Below are 13,652 nucleotides of genomic sequence, written 5' to 3' on the forward strand. Positions count from 1 at the left end.
GCCAATTTAATTTTATTTTGTAAATATAAATAAATTTTGATTTTGATGGCTGCAGCACACCCCAAAAATTTTGGGACAGAGGCATGTTTAATACTGTGTCACATCAACTTTCCTTTTAACTACAATGTTTAATTGTTTAGGAATTGAGGATAGTAATTTAAAGTTTTGTAAGCAAAATTTTGGTCCAATCTTGTCTGTGATTGTCACTGTCTGATTCTCCTTTCCATGACTGGTCGTACATTTTCAACAGGAGTCAGATCTGGACTGCAGACAGGGCAGTCTAGCACATTCACTCTGTGTCTACAAAACCACACTGTTGTAGCACATGTAGAATGAAACCTGGCATTGTCTTGATCTAATAGCCATAGGCTTCACATGAAAGACGTCATCTTGATGGCAGTATATGTCTCTGTAAAATTCCAATATATGCCTCCATGTCATTGGTACCTTTGCACATATGCCAGTCACCCATGCTGTTTGCTCCGCTGCATCTCCATACCATGACAGACGTTTGCTTTTGCATCTGTTGATGATGAGAGTCTGGATGGTCCCTTTGGTCTCTGGGACTGAAAAGTCGACATCCATTTTACCCAGAAACCAGTTGAAATATGGACTCATCTGACCGCAGCACACATTTCCACTGTCTTTTTGACTATCTGAGATGAGCTCTGGCCCAGAGAACCCCACGGCATCACTGCATAGAATTGATGTATAGCTCTCTCCTAGAGTAAGTAATAGAGATTCAAGTTGCATTTATTGATGCAGTGCCAGACTGCGTTACGTGACAGCGTTTTTTTTTTCCAAAGTACTCCTGAGCCCATGTGGCTATTTTTAAGACTGCAGCATGACTGTGTCTTATGCAATGCCATCTGAGGGCATCTGAGATTTCCTGCCTTGCCCAACACAGACTGAGATTTCTCTGGATTCCCTGATTCTTTTACAATATTATGTATGGTAGTTGCTGAAAGACCTACATTCTTTGTGACTTTGCATTGAGAAATGTGATTTTTGATTTGTTTGACACTTCTCTCATGAAATTTGCCACAAAATGATGAGCCATAATCCAGTTTTGCTAGCAAAGATATTCCTTTTATTCCCAAACATGACACCTTTTATTTTGCCTCTGTCCCAACTATTTTGGAGTGTGTTGCAGTTATCAAATCTCTTCTTTGTACTTTTGTCAATTAAATAAAAGTTAAAGAGAATTATTAAATCACAGATTCTTGATTTTATTGCATTTTACAAAACGTCCCAACTTTTCTGGAATTGGGGTTGTACATTTGATTACAATTGGTTTCAATTTCTGTACCTGAACTTGTTCTGTCTGTTTACTTGTTCTTAATAATGTTTGAAATTTATATTAGTTAGTCTAGATGTTTTTGCTGTGGTATTTTTGTTAAAATCATAGGCACAATTCCTTGTGTTTCGCAAAAAGACACAGAATAAATATGTTTGATATCTAAATGTGACTTCATTTTTGTTTGGGAATCAATAAGAATCGGAATTTGTGAAGTCCACAAGGCCGAAGGCCTTCCCATTAGTCATTTAAGGTTTCGGAAGTGTGCTAACTAGCACTCCCTTTACGGCCATGCACACTTTCACACAACCCACACCGCCAAAGTCCAGCTTTTACCCAACAGTCTATGTGGCAATACATCACCAAAGTGCTGAAGAAAGTACAAAAAATTTGCTAGTATTTCATTCTAAACATAACCAGAGTTACTCAACATCCTCTATATTAACTTCTAAGGGGGGTTAAAAGTCAACGACGAGTGTGTAATAGTTTATTTCAAGCAGCATAGTAAGTTCTAAAAGGGAAGAACCCTTAATACATTCCTTACATTTTTAATTGGTGAAACAGGTCCTAAATACCAAGCTCTCCAGCGTCTCCAAACCTCTCTCTTACTCACTCCACTCCTCGCGCTCCAGCAAATATAAACAGACCCACTCCATTTATTCAGCTTGTAACAAACATTAAGTCCCTAATATGTAACCGCTGGGGAAGGAACAGAGCATGACTATGTTGGTCAGAATATAAACAGTGAGTAGTCAATATTTAGAGAGAGCCTGATCCATCACAGTTGGTGTTAGCTAGTTATGTTGTATGTTGGAGATGACCTCATTGCTTTGTGACAGTCAAAGCAGAATGCATTTGAATACAAAGTTTGAATGAAATACCATTCCAGTGGTAAAGGAACTCATTAGTAATGGCATGGTTGCTATGACCTAAGGGCTGATGGACATTCATAGTATTACCTGGGTAATTTGAATACTGTTTCTGTTAATAGTGCAGATAGGGCTCTGTTACGTAGGTTGTGGTCTGAGTGTAATAATCATAACACGCCTCTGGCCATTTGACCTGGATATTGAATATAAATAGGCAAACAAATATAGCTACTGACAAATATATATTCGATAGTTATTTAAGGAATCCTGTTTCCATCTCAGAGTAAAAATAAAACAGGAAAGGCTGAGAAAGTTTAAAGCAAGAAATAAAGTCACAATGCACATTTATGAAAAAAAGTCGCAATTATGAATAATAAAGTCACAATTGTGAGATATAAAGTCGGAATTTTGACAATTATTTATAATAAAAATAAAAAGTAAAGAGTTAATAACAAGGAGAAAGTCACAAATCAAGTCTCAATTATGACAGTCACACTGTTAGAAAGTAGCAATTGTGAGATATAGTCACATTTATGAAATGTGAGATCTCAGGTTGCATTTATGAAATGCCACAATTGTGAGATAAGTCACAATTTGAGAAATACCAAAGTCAAACTGCATGGCAAATTCACAAAATAAGATATAAAGTCATAATTATAAGAAATAAAGTCAGTTATGTCTCAGTTATGACAAAGTCACAATTTCATTACAATATTAGGCACACTGTGAGATATTAAGTCATAATATTGACAAAATAAAGTCACAATTACTTTTTTTTTTTTCTTTGAGGTGGAAACATGCATCCACAGTCATTAGCTTTGTATAATGGAAGAAAAATAGGACTTCTGAGCAGATGAACAGATAAGTGTTTGCGTGGAGTTTGACAATTGGACATATGCATGCTCAACACCTCGTTTGAATTTTCCAGTGTATGTTAGAGATTCAGGTTAGTGGAATTCACCTGTTCAGCAGCTCCTGACTAATGAATTAAAATGGCTGATTTATTCCACTTCTTTTTTTCTTGGTAACATATTACTTTTGGTGCTGCATTGATCTAGAATGACAACAATGTGTCTTGTTTCTTCACCCTTTTTTAACCTTTCAGCAGTACTGAGTGTATATGTGAGAAAGAGAGAGAGCATGTAACTAGATATTTTTGGCTTCTTTTAGACTCTCCTCCATTTAGGAACTTTCATGACCAGTACTCCACTTGGAAAAAAAGGGAACAATCTACCCATGCTTTTCCATTTACATACACATTTATGTGGTCACATTTTAAAGTCATGTCACCTAATAAAAAAATACATTCAAACAATGGAGAAGCAAGTGTTAGTTAAACCATAAGATGATGTTTTATGATCAAGTAATCAAAATCTCTCAGAGTGTGATTTTGTCTTCCTTAACCCTGTCTACCCATTAACTATGCATCCAACCACCCTATGAAGATACAGATTTCTGTGACCATTTAACCCAGCATGCAACACTACTATACCTGTAACTTAAACCACCCATGGGCTGCACACTCGGCTGGCCCACTGTGTTGAATTCATTCATCAGCCGCCAATCAAACCTGACCCTGACCCCAGCCACTGGCCAACAGCGTCTACATTAACAAAACAGTCTGCAGGTACTTCTCTCTACTTTGTTCATATTATTGAGGAAACTACTTTTTAATTAATTCTTAAATTAACAAAACCCCCTTTTTTCTGGAAAATCAGTAGTTTAAGCTTTTCAGCATGGATAAAGGTGAAAGGCAAGTGAGAAAATAAACAATCTGTATGAATTAAAAGTGATAAATAGAGTTCAGATTGAGTGTTGTAGGCAGTTCAATAGAAGACCATACGTTTTCAGCCAATGAAATCAGATAAAGCCTGCAGGGGAATACAAGAAAAAAAGGAGTAAGGATGACGTGAAAGTGAAGGAGTGTTGATAAAGGTGCTCATGCGAGATAGAGCAGCTCTTAGCTCTCTTATACCATGTTCTAAACCACTGGAGCCAAATTGCAGACAAAAGCCCCACTGTTTCAAACTTCCTGTGTGTGTGTATGTGTGTGCGTGTGAGTGTGTGTCAGAGCGCCCAGGTTGTGTTTGTATGTATAAGTATGTGAGAGTTATTCTTATATTAAAAGACTTCAAAAAGATATTAAGTACAAGTGAAGTCAATTTAGTTAAAACAATCACAATGACTTAACAGGAGATAAGCTGGGTTTTTACAGCTGATGTTATAGTTTAATGCCTCAGTCAGTTCTCTATAAAACACCACCACAGGCACGTGTTCATGGGCTGACCACAGAACAGGTGATATGAATTGTCCTCTTAGCCAATCAGGCCTGAGGGTTGCGTGCAGAGGATCCAATAAGGCTGCAGGCTGCTGAATCTCAGGCAATAAGAAATGAGTTTGACACTTCGTCTGGCCTCAAACACCTTTCAAGGACTACACAGCTATGTCAGCCTGGCTGTAACTTGAAGTACGTCAACAATAGATCCATCACATGCACATTAGTGATTGCTTATTGTACACAAAAGCTCATGTCTGTAAATGGCACTTTTTTGTTAAAGCACAAGTTTAACAAAAAGAAGAGTTGTGTCACTACTCTTTTACGCAAATTAATTGTAGTTGCAATGTCTTTTATTATCATTTATTGTAGAGGATAGTGAAAATTTGACAGAAATGCAGAGGAAGAGGGAGAATGGGATGACGACTTGACTTAAGCCAGATCCCATTTGCACAACTGATTCTCATATGTTACAATTATGCTTTTTGCATTATACAGACAATTTTATCCAAAGTGACTAACTTTGAAATGAACGTGTACATTTTAGCCTTTCATGGGAATCTAATGCAGGACTTTGATGTCATTAGCACCATACACTACTATTTGAACACCATTTTCATCAAACAACCTGTAGGTTGACCTCATCTCACATGTATCACTTATCTAAGTGCTTTGAATGAGTATTCACTGTTGTAATGGAGTCAAATGGGGAAGTCCCTCACTCTCTAGAATGAAGATCAGTTTGATTCACACTGTAACCACTGTACTGCACACTTGGCGGCCGTCCAGCTCTCTGCTGATCCAGCACTGAAGAACCCATCATATCACTAAACACAGGAAACATCAGATAGCTTATTACATTTTTTGTCCTCTCTGAACTCTACATAAATATGAAAGAGGTTTATGTTTGGAAGTGTTTGCTAATACAATACAATCTCTGTGTATTAGAGATAAAGAGAGCGATAAGCTAATGTCCTTCCTTCTTCACACAGAAACACTAGAGTCTATTGGTTCCTAAAACCTCCAGCAATCACAAGACAAGTACAGGTGCATCTCAATAAATTAGAATGTCGTGGAAAAGTTCATTTATTTCAGTAATTCAACTCAAATTGTGAAACTCGTGTATTAAATAAATTCACTGCACACAGACTGAAGTAGTTTAAGTCTTTGGTTCTTTTAATTGTGATGATTTTGGCTCACATTTAACAAAAACCCACCAATTCACTATCTCAACAAATTAGAATATGGTGACATGCCAATCAGCTAAACAACATTCTAATTTATTGAGATGCACCTGTATAGTGTGTTTGCGTGTGTGCATCTTCCCACAAAACCCATCTCTGACGTTAAGTTAAGTTGTCACAAACTACAGACTGTCACATCAAAGCCGGATTGTGATGTTTCCAGTCTACTACCTACACTCTCAGAAAAAAAGGTACAAAAGCTGTAACTGGGGCGGTACCTTTTCAAAAGGTACACTTTTGTACCTTTTAGGTACTAATGTGTACAGGTACTTATATGTATCTTTAAGGTACCAATATGGACACTTTAAGTACAAAGGTGTGCCTTTTGGAAAGGTACTGCCCCAGTGACAGCTTTTGTACCTTTTTTTCTGAAAGTGTACTTGATAAAACTGCAGTTCAATTTTAGGTGTTATATGTTCATTAAACATGCAAAGCAGTATGCTAGGTGTATTGACCTGGTCCTGACCTACTTTTATAGGCCATCAGGACAATCAGGACAGAGTTGCCAGTTTTGCTGTAATGTGGTTTATTGGTGAAAGCAGGCATGGTGGGCTTGGGGAACTGACATGGCGGCTTAATGCGATTATTTATTATACAAAAACATCTTTGTCCAAACATTTAGATAAGACCATTCCTTTTCTACTCACAAACCAGCACATCTGAATCATATGCTCTTAGAAACATACAAACACACATACACCCCATACATTCACTCAACAGGCCTATAAATGCAACCATAAGAAATATTACACAAAAACAGACTCGCTTTGTAGCCATGTCATAGAGTTAACTCGCCACCATTACTGAACATGCTAACATGAATAATCTAGTTACCTAAATCTAACATCATTAGACATGAATGTTCTCACACACAAACTCTATACCCCTAAATGTATAAATTCTAAACATATGCATTATATCACCAAGGAATTACAAACTCTCCTTACTTTAAGTCTATTTTATTTGGTCATCATTAATATATTACTTTTATAAAAATGTATAAAAAGATAAAAATATTTCTTATATTTAAATATTAAATAAAGATAATATATGTTTGAATTCAATTTATTTCAAAGACACTAATAACAGTAAAAAATCATAAATTCAATAAAAGACACCAAGGACTAATCTAATCACCTTAAGCTGTTTGTGAACCTTTTCAAACATCATTTAAGAGTTTAAATACTCTTGGAGAACTGCCCAGTGGGAAAAACACAAGATAAGACATGAATGAGGTTCAGAATATTAAATTCTGAGTTTCTCATTTCACGTTATCACTCTCATATATACACACTATGTTCAAATATACGCTAACCACACATTAACTTAAAGCTTGAGCAAAAATCACTGTCAGACTGTTTCAAAAGTTTAAAGGTCACCTAATTGCTCACTTTCTACTAATGGCAAACTATATCTAACTGACATTTCCATTTATATGAGAAGACTGATATGAGTCATTCTTATCCTAAATTCAAAATGCCGGAAAACAGGGTACACCTGAAAGAACAAACAATGGAATATGGATTCAATTATTAGAAAAAAAATTTGTTTCAAATTAATTTAACCACCAAACTGCATTCATAATTCTCACATTGTTATCTATGACAGAATTTTAGTTTACATTGAATTTATTTTTTTGACCGGCTGATAGTTTATTACAGATTGCTACATCATTATACATGAAAAATGTTTTTAGAATTACATCTGTACATGCTGTACATCAAATGACTTTCGGTGAGGCTGTGTTAAAGGGTTTGGGGAATCCCTGTCTGGACATGAGCTTGACCCTGAGTCATTTGATAAACTAAGAGGATGAAAGTATTTGCTGGTTACCCAAGCACCAGTATATCACGATCTCTCTGCATTTGAGTGTGGGTTTAACAGAATTAAAATATGTGTGTTTGTGTGGCAGATACAGTATCTAACATCTTCAATCTTACATCTACACTTTCTAAAGCCTTCAGTCAAGCACAGACGTTTGTTCGGAATGCAGGTGTCAGGACAAATGCAGGTAATTGCATAGTTCAACCCATCTGAAATCCGTTGAGTGAAGCTGCATAAAACAGACAACTGTTATGCAAGCAATGCCTTAGTTAATGACAACATCCCACACATACACATTGCTTAGCATCGTGTGTGTCAGAAAGAGGGTGTGGCACAGGTTTAGTGTGAAACCCAACTTGAAAGACAGAGTGATTCCGGAATATGAAGAACACTGATGAACCTTATTGAGCAATTTCTATTGGAAAAATGCAGGGAGCAGTTTTCCCACACCTGCTGCTGGGAAATTCACAATGGCAATGACAGGTAGATCTTCAAAACCTACACAATGTATGAATGTGTGAGATTATATTTTATCATCATTGAACTCTTCTCACAACTTTCTCTATGAATACACCAAAACGGTGAGTAATATGCCCTTTGTAAGTGTAAATGTATCATTGAGAGTGACCCCAGATTTAAAGGTCAAGATGCCGCTATGCTGATTCACGACTATGATGGAAGGTCAGCAGACATGAGACAACTTTTCCACTCGATTTCATGGACCTCAAATACCTTGTGTGTCCTTACATTCACAAAGGTGAAAATGTGGGTGTAGGAAAGTACGCTACTCCAAACATTGACATAAATGAAGCAATTCTGCATCCCTGATTACAGAAATGGATTGCATCTTGAGAAGAGGATTGCAAGCTACATGAAAAACTCTCAGGGCCTAAAATAATTCAAATTTAAGACATTAATATGGTTGCTCTGAAATCACAACAAAACCTTTCAATAAAATGTTTTCAAATCATTATAATAAGCAATTGTTGTTGAAAAATAAAAACTGGGAAAAGAAGCCCTAAATTATAAACAAGTTAACAATTGATTTGAACTTTTGAGCTGTGAGAACAAGGAATATTTTCTCCAACCACAATTCATCAACTACTAGATGTCATGTGATTAATCATAGTGTTTAAGTGAAAGTCAGTCCCTATTAATAAAGGTGAAGAACACCAACGCAGTGACATTTTAAACTAAACCTTGCAACATACATCAATCTGTTCATCTGTGTGAGGTGCCCTACAAGGTGATGATAACATTCTGCAGTTATTATCTTAAGAGAAAGTATGTATTTTTTCTGTACACACTCTATCTCATTCTTTAAACTAAGGTTTGCCTGCCTTGGCTTTCAGGAACTCATTTACCTGACCAACAGACGCAAGTCACGGTCTAGTCCTCTGAAAAGTTCAATAGAAACATGCACACAAAAAACTACTACACACATATTCCAAGAGGTTTACACATGGGTATCCCTTAATATGCTCACATGCAAAGTACAATATACTGCAAAGACTTTAAAATAGCAAATCAACAATCCATTGCTTACTCACTGGGAAAGCCTCATTCATAAGCTAGTCAGACAGTGCATTTGTTTAATGTTTTTGAAGCACTCCAATTAGGGCAAGGGTGGGCATATTAGGGCATATTAATATATGAATATGTCTGTGCAGTTAGAAGATCATATTTGCTTTCTATCAAATATTTGATACTATGATGAATCTCAACACGGTGACACTGTACTACAAAACAAATCTGATAAATACTGATCAATAATAAGTGCTCACATTCATGATTCATGAGTTTCAGTTCTTCATTTATTTATCCTACTGTCACAATGGCACGCAAAAAAAAAAGCATATTTTGTCTGAGGAGTGATAAGAGGAAGAGATGCACGCATACACCCACATGCTTCATGCACTGTGAAAATCCCTCAATTCATGGTTAAAAACTAACAGGTGTGGCTCCCAGATATTCACTGTAAACAAAACAAATACGATGACATTACAGGATAGCTTTTTGGTTCGTTTATATTTTGCTGACCTGACGATTTAAATAATGCATGGTTGCAATACTTTATTGATTTGAGTAAACCTTTTAAGTTGCAAACATTATTTTGATGAGTTCTGCTGATGCTACTTTGACTCTATTAGCAATGACGGCGCTAATGCCAGTGACAGGTAATATCTTACTTGTTTATTAAATTTACAAGCTAAACAAGTTACATTTAGCATGTGCTATGCATGTGCTATTTTAACTGAAAAAGGTCAAACTAATGAGTTCAGAATCAGCAGATGCATTTGTTCTTACTTTTTTCCCTCTGATTTTTTTCTTCCTCTCTGATTTTTTTCTTCTACCAAAATATGAATGAACATGGGTTCATAGAAGAAAAGTAAAATGACACTTGTATATCCACTCCTTGAAACTGCCCTTTTCTGCTACTATAGTTTAAATAATTTTGAAGAGTGACTCACATTTCCCAAAAGGAGAGAGAGAGAGAGAGAGAGAGAGAGACACAGAGAAAGAGAGAGAAACAAATCATAGAATTAAGCCTTCACGAACAAAACTGAATTTACGAAATATGCTTCATACTTAATAATAAAAAAATTTTTTAAAAACTGTAGTTGAGGACTTCTCTCACATCCAGGTCATTGCTTGAGTGTTCTCAACATTACAAAGTACAAACGCCCACTCACAAACACACAAAAAACTAACAAATATTTTAACTGAAAAAGGTCAAATTAATGGGTTCCAGGGGGGGACATATTATCGACTTAAAAATATGTGTTTATGCTATAAATTAAGTTCCTCTAACTCAGTGTAATTTGTTGGTTGAACACAATTTCATTACAAGTTGTCAACTCAGAAAGATTGATGCAAACAGTTGCATTATTATTTTTTTTTTCCTTTTTGAGCCAACACATTGTTTTTTAGTGTATATGTAATTAACTCATATAATGTTAACATACCAATCCTGACCTACCCAAAACAGCTTAATTCAGCATTAAAATGTTCTATTCATGCTTGTATTTACAAATACAACTACAATGTAATAAAATACCACAAATACCACCTTTAATAATTGAGCAAAATAGTGTTTAAAGCATTCTAGTTTACACCATTAAAGGGATAACTGACAAAATAATAATAATAATAATAATAATAGTAATAATTTATTGTAATTTATTCATTTTTACGCACCGTGGTGCTCACGCATGTCCATATATTGGCAGGGAATGGTGACCTCCTTCAAGATTTAAAAAAGGATGCAAAAGTGTCATAAAATAATACCATTCAACTTGTTCCGAATATTCAGTAGGGTATGCCGAGAAACAAAGCAAAATGTATTGTAGCATTTATCAAAAACTTTACCTCGGCCATTGCTCTTCTCTTGCACATTCATGTTGGGTTGCTTGCTTGAGAGCAACATATCCCGCCGGCGCGTTCAGTAAAAGCACATACGCGCACCATTTTGAGAAGTCTACATAAAAAAGGAAAACTATTATAAGCTATGTATAAAAAAACAATCAATATCAGCAACAAGGATTAATAAATGCTGTAAACTCAAATTTACATATAGAGATTAATACAAATTCTTAAAATCAATTGCATGAAACAGGTACGAAAGTGAGCCTTCTTTCCTCCCTATACTCATTCACATTAGTTGTATCATCCAACATTTTTTAGAAAGAATCAGCAAATGCATTTGTTCTTACTTTTTACCCTCCGATTTTTTTCTTCCTCTCTGATTTTTTTCTTCTACCAAAACATGAATGAACATGGGTTCATAGAAGAAAATTTAAATGACACTTGTATATCCACTCCTTGAAACTGCCCTTTTCTGCTACTATAGTTTAAATAATTTTGAAGAGTGACTCACATTTCCCCAAAAGAGAGAGAGAGAGAGAAAAACAAATCATAGAATTAAGCCTTCACGAACAAAACTGAATTTACAAAATATGCTTCATACTTCATTAAAAAAAAAAAAAAACTGTCTTTGAGGACTTCTCTCACATCCAGATCATTGCTTGAGTGTAATCAACATAAGTACAAACGCCCACTCACAAACACACAAAAAACTAACAAATAAGTTTTTACCACACATGACCTTTCAGCTTGTCAACCAGTGATATGCTTGGATTAACAACAAAATAACACTCAGCTGCTCAGCAATTACCTGTTTAAGCAAGAATATGTGAATATAAAAATCACATTCTTGCTCATTTTCAGTGTGGCTTAAGGTAAGACATAATTGAGCCATCACTACTGGACTGTGCTAATATAAGATTTCCTTAAATGATTGTAGTTATCATGTGACTATTACTGCGTTCACCTCGGCCTTGGGAGTCATTTTTCTCATCCCTTTTTATGAGTCAGTGCTGTAAAAGCCATTTGGATATCTGTCACTCATAGATGTATCCATTATACAGTCACAGCCGCAAAACGTGGGAGTTTAAGTAGAAATTCCCGTCTTTCCAATGTAAAGAGCAAAGTTCAAGACCTTCATAAATGTGCTCTTAAATATTTATATTCTTCAAACAGTTACCATTGTGTGTGTATATATATATTCGTTTTTGAAATAATAAATATATTATGCATAAAAAGTACTTCTTCTAATTCTAATTTTAAACATTTCCTGATTTTTATGGTTTCAGTCCACTATTCCATCCATATTGAGTGAAAAAATAAAATAGCCATCCTTTATGGATAGGAGCGACATGAGAAGGTGTGATCACTTTGATTTCAGAACGAGAAAAAAAAAACATATGAATTTCTGCTGTGATAAACATAACATACAGATGTTGTGGTTAGTGTAGGGCCTCCCCAAAAATAATTAAAATACAATAATTAAATAATAATAATAAAAAGTATAAAGTCATCATGTTATCATGGTGTGCTTACTAGTTCCAGTGGGGAGACATATTTTGTTTTCTAGAAATCAATGTGAATGTTAAAATAACAAAAAAACAAAAAGTAAATGTCTGAAGTGTGAATTCTCAAGACAGAACATCCCCACTCTTTTGGAACAATGAACTTTCATGACATTTCCATTACCTTTGCAGTCATTCATAGTTAAAGGATAGGATTTTTTTGTATTGTATTGTTTTATTTTAATAAATTTCCATTACTTTTTCTTGGCCTGGAAATCTCAATTTTAAAATTTCCTGATATTTCCAATTATTTAAAAAAAAAGTGTTTCCCTAAATCATACACTTGGATGACACTAACACATGTTTCTGTTTCGTTTTTTCCCCCCTAATGTCTCTTTAACTCAATTTTAACCTTTCATATATTTTAGACCCCAAAATACAGAGTCGGTTCTTGGTTCTTTAAAAGATGTGCCAATTGATATTAAAGTTGTTGTCTCAAACCACTCCAAGCTGAATCTGTCTCGTCACAAACGAGGCTAATATCACTTGACCCTGTTTACCCTCTCCCTCCTTAAGCGTCTAAATTTCTTTAGAAAGAAGGTCACGGAGAGGGGATTCCCCGTGACGGCAAAGCAGCAGCGCTAAAAGCGAGATTCCCTCCGCGCGCGCACCGTTTCCACGCCTCGCGCTGTGGAACACGTTCCCCACAACTACAGACCACCTCATAAACTACTGGACTTCTTGAAGTTGGGAAATAAACTAAATATAAACGTACGTTTGTTTTCAGTTTTTTTTTTTTGGTTTTTTTTTTTGTAAACATAACTCACAAGCTCGCTCCAAAATGAAAGAATATTCATCCAGGCATTTATTTACTTACAGAAATGGACCCTGATGCCTGTGCTTCGCAAGTTCAGCCTTAATTACTTTTGCAACAGCTTTTCACGAGTTGTGGAAGAACAAATGGCCTGTAATACCGTACACTATTGTTGTATAGAGATTCTTAGCGGTATTTTGTCGAGACTGTAATGTCTCTTTAACGGTTGCTTTTAAACCACACTCGATCTAACGTAACGTTACAGCAACATTTAGAACAACACCCGAAACCTGTTTAGTGTCCTCGAGACGTCCACACTTAATACTATCCTGCTTTCCAGAAAGCCAAGCGAGTTAAACAACATGGTTAAAATGGAGAAACCTGCAGGAAAAAAGCTTCATTCTGAGCCAACGGGCGAAATTACCAGAGGCTAACGGCTCTATACTTTCTCCCATTACAGT

The sequence above is a fragment of the Sinocyclocheilus anshuiensis genome, unplaced genomic scaffold, assembly GCF_001515605.1.
Source record: "Sinocyclocheilus anshuiensis isolate Anshui unplaced genomic scaffold, SAMN03320099.WGS_v1.1 scaffold43, whole genome shotgun sequence".
In the NCBI taxonomy this organism is placed as follows: Eukaryota; Metazoa; Chordata; class Actinopteri; order Cypriniformes; family Cyprinidae; genus Sinocyclocheilus; species Sinocyclocheilus anshuiensis.